Source organism: Marmota marmota, unplaced genomic scaffold (genome assembly GCF_001458135.2).
Source record: "Marmota marmota marmota unplaced genomic scaffold, marMar, whole genome shotgun sequence".
NCBI lineage: Eukaryota > Metazoa > Chordata > Mammalia > Rodentia > Sciuridae > Marmota > Marmota marmota.
The window spans coordinates 28,143,129-28,150,876 of record NW_026000037.1 but is presented as its reverse complement, the minus strand read 5'-3'; the positions used below and the strand labels follow the sequence as shown (position 1 = coordinate 28,150,876).

The 7,748-nt window shown below is 35.2% G+C and overlaps 1 pseudogene; it reads left to right on the top strand.

The window, feature by feature from the left end:
- Positions 1-1,466: 1,466 nt before the first annotated feature.
- On the top strand, positions 1,467-2,811 carry LOC125619469 (annotated as a pseudogene).
- The last annotated feature ends 4,937 nt before the right edge of the window (positions 2,812-7,748 follow it).

Here is a 7,748-nt window from a genome sequence, read left to right as displayed (position 1 = left end):
TTTATAGAATAGTTGTGGCTGTATCACTGTAGTATGCTGATTTTAAGAGTTACACTCTTTTTTTGTTGAAGGTTTCCTTCTCCCAATCATGAAATTCTTTCCTTCTCATCTTTCCAACTTTAAATGCACACTTAACCCTTGAGTTATAACTTAGAGTTATAACTCTAGAGTTATAAAAACTTGAGTTTTATAACTCAGAGTTATAAAAACTCTAAGTTACAGTATATGCTACTGGATAAATATTTAGTAGACCTTTGGAACAATCTGTGAAGATTAAAAAATGCTCTCGGAAAAGAAATAATCTCTCAAGCATATGTGGGTGTATGAATATGTGTGTGCCTTTTTTCTTTCCAACTTAAAAGTATTTTTCACCCCAAATATTTGATACTGGGTGACCTAGTTTCAAGTCCTATTTTGACTACATATTGCTTAGGTGGCATTGGAGAGTTCACTAAATGGCTCAATGTGTTTCCATAATTGAAAAATTAGGAAAGCAATATCTACCTTTTATCTTTAAGGGAATGAAAATACATGGAATACTTTAAGGGCTTGGTAAATGTTACCTATGTTTGATCTTATTCCATTCCACTAATGATACAGATGTGTTGAAGGCAAAGTAAGAAAAAAGGACTGACCATAAATTAAAGTGTAGGAAAAAAATTCCAGTAGTTCTCCAGTCTCCTTTGTGCATCCATTTTTATTGTTTTAGGAACCACTTAAGTCCAGCTGGATGAGATAATTTGGGTGTTGATTGCAGCAGAGATCTTTTTTTTTTTTAAGGAACCTAGATTTTTTTTATTTGTTCTGATTAGTTATATATGACAATAGAATGCATTTTGATACATCATACATAAGTGGAGGTAACTTCTCATTCTCTGTCTGTACATGAAGATATGGTGTTGAATTACACTAATTGTGCAGTCATATATGCACATAGGGTAATAATATCTGATTCATTCTACTCTCCTTCTTACCCCCATATCCCTTCCCCTCCCTTCACTCCTCTCTGTCTAATCCAAAGTACTTCTATTCTTCCCTAGCTGCCCCTCCACCCCTTATTGTTAATTAGTAATTTCAAATCAGAGAAAACATTTGGTGTTTGGTTCTTTGGGACTGGCTTATTTCACTTAGCATAATAGTCTCCAGCTCCATTCATTTACCTGCAAATAATTTTATTCTTCCTTAAGGTTGAGTAATATTCGATTGTGAATATGTATCACATTTTCTTTATACATAAATCTGTTGAAGGGCACATAGCTTGGCTCATAGTTTAGCTATTGTGAATTGAGCTTCTATTTATAGAAGATGTGGCTGCATCACTGTAGTATGTTGATTTTAAGTCCTTTGGGTATAAACCAAGGAATGGGATAACTGGGCCAAATGGTGGTTCTATTCCAAGTTTTCTGAGGAATCTCCATACTGCTTTCTATAGTGGTGATACCAATTTGCAGTTGCACCAGCAGCGTATGATTGTACCATTTTCCCCACAGCCTTGTCAACATTTACTGTTGATTGTATCCTTGCCAAATCCCGCTAAACCAAACAAGGGTCCTTCTGTGCTCAGTCCTAGTATTCAAGGGAACTCTCCTGCCAGTGCTGCACTATTAGGAACAACACTTGCTGTAGAGGCTGTTCCCACAGCACACTCTATTGTACAAGCCACAAGGACTTTACATACAGTAGGCCCATCAGGACTCTAGAGTCCATTAAATAACCGTGGTCCTATACAGATGAGAATTCCAATTTCTGCTTTTAGTACTTCATCTTCTGCAGAACAAAACAGCACTACCACCCCAAGAATTGAAAACCAACAAAACAGTAGATGCTTCTGTTAATAAAAAAGCTGCCGATAGCACATCACAGACTGGAAAAGCCACTGGCAGTGATTCAAGTGGTGTCATTGATCTCACAATGGATGACGAAGAGACTGGAGCTTTACGAGACGCAAAAAAGCTAAATCACACTCCTGTATCAGCCATGGGTTCTTCTTAGCCTATGTCTTGACCATTGCAACCCGTACAACCACCACCACCTCTTCAAGCATCAGAGGTGCCAACAGGTGGACCATCTCAAACAACACACTTGCTACCTACAGCTCCAACCACCCTGAATGTAACACATCATACAATAACTCAGGTGACCACAAGACTCCCTGTGCCAAGAGCTCCTGGAAACCATCAGGTGGTTTTTACGACTCTCCCAGCACCACCACCTCAGGCTCCCCTCCGAGGAACTGTTATGCAGGCTCTTGTTGTTCATCAGGTCAACCTTCAAAAGAGTGTTACAGTTTGAGTGCCTCAAACCACCACATATGTTGTAAACAATGGACTAACTCTGGGATCCGCAGGTCCTCAGCTCACCGTGCATCACCAACCACCACAAGTGCATACGGAGTCCCCGTGTCTTGTGCACCGGGACCCTTACCAGAAGCCCCACAACCACAACAGAAGCTGCCAGCACCTCTATACCTCAGAAGCTACACTTGAAGTTAGCACAAGTTCAGTCAAAATGACATTGTACTGTAATGGAGTATCCTGGAGGTGGATTGAAGCTGTGCTACGGCGGAGTTGCCAACTCTATGCTTACTATGAGGAACCCAGTGCCACTGTGTTCTCACAATGGAAAAAGACTGGGGAGGTAAAGTCACTTCCCTTTCCCAGGGCTTGTACTCTTACCCAGTTTGTTTCTGGTAGCAAATACTATTTTGCAGTATGAGCCAATGATATTTATGGATGTTTTGGACCTTTTTGTGATCCTCATTCAACGAATGTGATCTCTTCTTCCCAGAGCAGTGAAATCTTGGAGCCTTGATTGTTTCCTCTTTTAAAAGTTCCACCTTTTGGTCTTGTTTTTAATCTTGTGCAAGATACCTAATGTAAAATCCACATTTGTGCAAGATTTCTTGGACAGATGTGTGTATATACTACATTGTTTATAACCAGAAGTAAAATAAACTCAGCCTGTAAAGCAAGAATCTTCTCCCAGACCAAAAAAAAAAAAAAAAAAAAAAAAAAAAAAAAGTAAATGTAGAATATCAAGCCCAATTTAATATAGAGGAATAAAAAGTGACTATTTTCCAATTTCTGGATAACAAATAAATAACTCAAAAAGGAAAGAATATTTGACTATAGAAAAGTAGAATAGTTCTCAGTTTTTATTACTATGAATGGAATTCAAAGACAGCAAAATTGAGAAGTTATTTAACTACATTTATGTCAATTTATTAATAACCTTAATATTGAAAGCAGTTGTATAAATTGAAATAATTTCTATATGTTTATGAGCAAAAGACATGAATAGATAATTTGTTTTAGAGTACAAATGATTAATTAAAACATGTGAAATGTTATCAAATGCTCAAAACGTTAGAAGTTAAAATGAGATAACATTTTTACATATTGAATTAGAAATATGAAAACAACTCAGTGTTGTTGAAGATCAGGCTATACATAATTCTCATATAGTACTGGTGAGAATTGGACATAATGTAATTATAAAATTGAGCTCTTGCTTGATAGGCTACAACCTTCTATTAGGTAGTTACCGAAGAGTTTACAGTTGTAGATAAGTATCTTTTGCATCTCTCTAGGACCTGAGAGCCATTGGTCTCCAAGAGCTCCATGAGTTGACAGATCCTGACTTTAATAATTACCAGCCAACAAACACAGCTGGACTAGTCTCACTTTCATGGGCCAACCTTTTGTATTTTTTACTTCTTGGACTCAGCTCCAATAGTTCCTCTTTGTTACTTGCTTTAAGTTGACTTCAAAAATCACTAATTATTCAGATTACACACTGAGCCACATATTATTAATTTCCTGCTAGCTATACTATACTAGGATAACACATCTGGATGTTGGTTAGGATAACAGTTGCCTGGATTAGTTTTCTGGACCTGAAGGGTGCTTTTGTCAAAACTGCCAACTTTTCATTTGATCCAACACTGATGTCCAAAGGGTAATTTTTGAAATCAGGGAGCCCAAAACTCCATCTTCAAATCATATAAACACATGTTTTTCCATGCAAAGTCTTAAAAAGTGATTATGCATGCACAGTAGTTATCTTTCCCCATACTTTCAGTCACAACAATTCTTTACCCCAAACCCTGTCCTTAGGGAGGCAGATTTGAGACTTGGGTCTTCTACCTCTGCCCTTGACCATCTTGTAAATTGACTCTTCTTGCAAAATTCAGTGTCTGTGACAGCATACTGGGCATCAGGCAAAATGAGCCTATTTCAGTAATAGTTATATATGCATAATTTTTATAAATACAAAACCTAATAACAAGGCTGGCTTGGTGGTGCATGCCTGTAATCCCAGCGGTTTGGGAGGCTAAGGCAGGAGGATCACCAGTTCAAAGCCAGCCTCAGCAACTTAGCGAGGCCCTACGCAACTTAGTGAAACCTTGTCTCTAAATAAAATATAGAAAAGGGGCTGGAGATGTGACTCAGAGATTAAGCACTCTGTGTTCAATCTCCAGTGCCAAAACAAAAACAAACAAAAAATAATGTAATACTGGGGAATATATGCCATTTTGTTGAGCAATTTGATAATATGTATGAAAATCTTAAAAATGCTTACAGTATTTAACTGAGAAGTTCAATCTTAAGGCATCTATGATGACAAAATATTCTAAAATTTAGGAAAAGCTTCATTATAATAATAATCAGAGCCTTTCATTTATCTACTATGTCACAGGCTTTATTTAAATGATGTCATTCACTTATTAATAAAATTCCTAAGCAACTGAGCCAGGATTTGAATTTTTATCTGTCTGCTAAAAGTTTTGCCTGAACTTTTCATTACCGTTCATCTGTCTAAGATATCTTTCCTGATACAATAGTGAAAATTTAGAAATATTTAAAAATCTATTAATAATGTAATGATCAAATAAACTATCATTTATACATTCTATTCAATTCCATGCAGCCAGAAACAGTATAGAAAATGCATATTCTTAATCATTTTTAAGTGTGAGTAGTGAAAAATTTGCATATTTCTATGATTTTAAATATTTTAAGAGGATGAATTCAAAGAATGGGAAAGAATAAAATTACTAATAGCTGTCTTTAATTTGTGGTACTATAATGACCTTTTTCTTTTTTGTCTCTATACTTTTTGGGCTTTCCAATTTTTCCAATTAAAAATGGCTTACCTTATGTTCAGGAAAAAGTACATCTTGAAAGAAAAAAATTTATGGAGGCATTTATCTTCTCATGGCCCATAGAGAATCTATTGTCTTTATCCAGTTAAATTTTCAGCAATACACTTTGCCTACCCAAAGAAAACTCCAGTGAAAAGAAGCAATTGTTCTGAGGTTACCACTAAAATGTATAATTAAACAAAATCTGTTAGTGCCATGAAAACAAATAAGAATATTGGTATCAACATTGTAGACAGGTGAAGAAGGCTTTTAAAAATATAAGGGAATGAGAACAAAGTTATATATCTAATAAAGAGATTTTAGTTTCCAATTTAATCAGAAAATATTTTGTCTTACTAATAACCTGCCCTATGAATATATATTATATCTAGGGAGTTAAGTACATCAACATATTGATAATTTTTTTTCTTTAGGTGGAAAAACACGGAACTAATTTTTACAAGCTTTCATTAAACCCACTTAACCTGATTTTTTTTTAAAGGAGATATTTCTGCAGAACAAGTACCATCTTTTGAGCCCCATCTAGTTTTAGAAAATAAGCTTTACCATAACACAAGTAGGATAAAAGCAGTGATTTTTGTATGTATTTCTATTTTCATGATACAATCCTCATAATTCCATAATTAACACTGTAACGATTTGATAATGATCACTTTGTGGGATTATTAACCACTCTTGGTTCCTTCTCACCTCATTAACTAGCAAACTAGGCACTGACTGTTGATAATAACCAGTTTCTCATAGGCTGTTGCTCAAATTACTAACTCTTTTTAGTTTTATGAAGCCATTTTCATTAGAGAGTGAATAGTTTTTTTAAAAATATTTTTTTCCGACATCAAGATCATGTTAAAAATAAATGACTTTTTCACCTAATTCCCAATTATTTTTTCCTACAAAGCAGCAGCATCAGATTAAAAATTGTTTTGTAAGCAGTTTTCTAAACAAGTAGAACTAGTTTAGTTAAAATGGTTCTGCTCAATTTGTCTGGTATCTTGCTAACCAAAGTGTCAGGAAACACAAGTTGGAATTTTAAAAATAATGGTAGCTTTGCTCTTATTATTGAGGAATAGTAACATTGACTTTGATTCATAAGTTGGGGAAGTCATGATTGGAGAAGCCGACCAAATGCATTGCATTGGAAGTGCACTTGTTCATAGGTCCCTGATAAGTGTTTACGATTTGCATTAAATGGAGACCACCAGTGTTACCATTATTTTTTTGTCTTATTTACTTAAAATAAAAATAGGAGTTGGGACTATAGGTCATATATGATACAGTGTTTGCTTAGCATGTACCATGCCCTGGTTTTGATTACCAGCACAGCAAAATACAAACAAACAAAAACAATAACAAAACTAAATTAAAAAATAAAAAAATTAAATAAATCCAGAGATTCATTTCCTGTGAATTCTCAAATAATTTCTTTTCTCAATCTTTTTTTTTTTTTTGCAGGGGGTGGGTACCAGGGATTGAATTCTGGGACACTGGACCACTGAGCCACATCCCCACCCCTTTTTTTATTTTATTTAGAGACAGATTCTCATTGAGATGCTTAGGGCCTTGCTAAATTGCTGAGGCTGGCTTTCAACTGGTGATCCTCCTGCCTCTACCTTTGGAGCTGCTGGGATTATAGGCGTGTATCACCGAGATGGCTTGCTTTTCTCACTTTTATATCAAGTTATCCTTTTTCTTTTGTTTATAGATAATTTTTATAGAATATAGCTATAAATTTAAAAAATTCTTGTTTGAAATAATTTCTGTTATTTCATGTAACTATTTACTTAGTTGACAATTATATATATTTGCATATATAACATTGCTTTGAAATAGATATACATTGTGGAATGTCAAAAAACAGGTAATTAGCATGCTCACACTTTATAGATTTATATTTTTGTGTGGTGAGTGAGACCTCTTAAAATCTATTCTTAACAATTTTTATGAATAAAATACGGAAGTCAGGCGTGGTGGTGCATAACGGTAATCCCAGCAACTAAGAAGGCTGAAGCAAGAGAATTGTGGGTTTGAAGCCAGCCTCAGCAATTTAGTGTGAGTCTCAGCAACTTAGCAAGACCCTATCTTTTTGTTTGTTTGTTTATTTATTTATTTATTTATTTTTTGTAGTTGTAGATGGACAGCAGCCCTTTATTTTATTTGTTTATTTTTTAATGTGGTGTTAAGGATGGAATCTAGTGCTTCATGTGTGCTAGGCAAGTACTCTGCCCCTGAGCTATCTTGAAATAAAAAATAAAAAGGGCTGAGGATATAGCTCAGTGGTAAAGCACCCCTGAGTTCAATCCCCAGTGCTTAAAAAAATATGACACTATTAATTATAGTCACAATAGTTGAACAATACATCTAGTAACTTTTTAACCTCTGTAATTGTTAATTTGAATTGTCAACTTGATTGTTTTAAGAGATGCCAAAGATTAAGAGGCTTCTGGGTGTGTCAGTGAGGGTCTTTCCAAGAATGATTGTCATATGGGATAGTGAACTGGAGACCCTCCCTAAGTGTGGGCAGTACCATCCAATGGGATGGTGGTTTGGATAAATAACAATTGGAAGAACAAAGAAGCAGCAATAG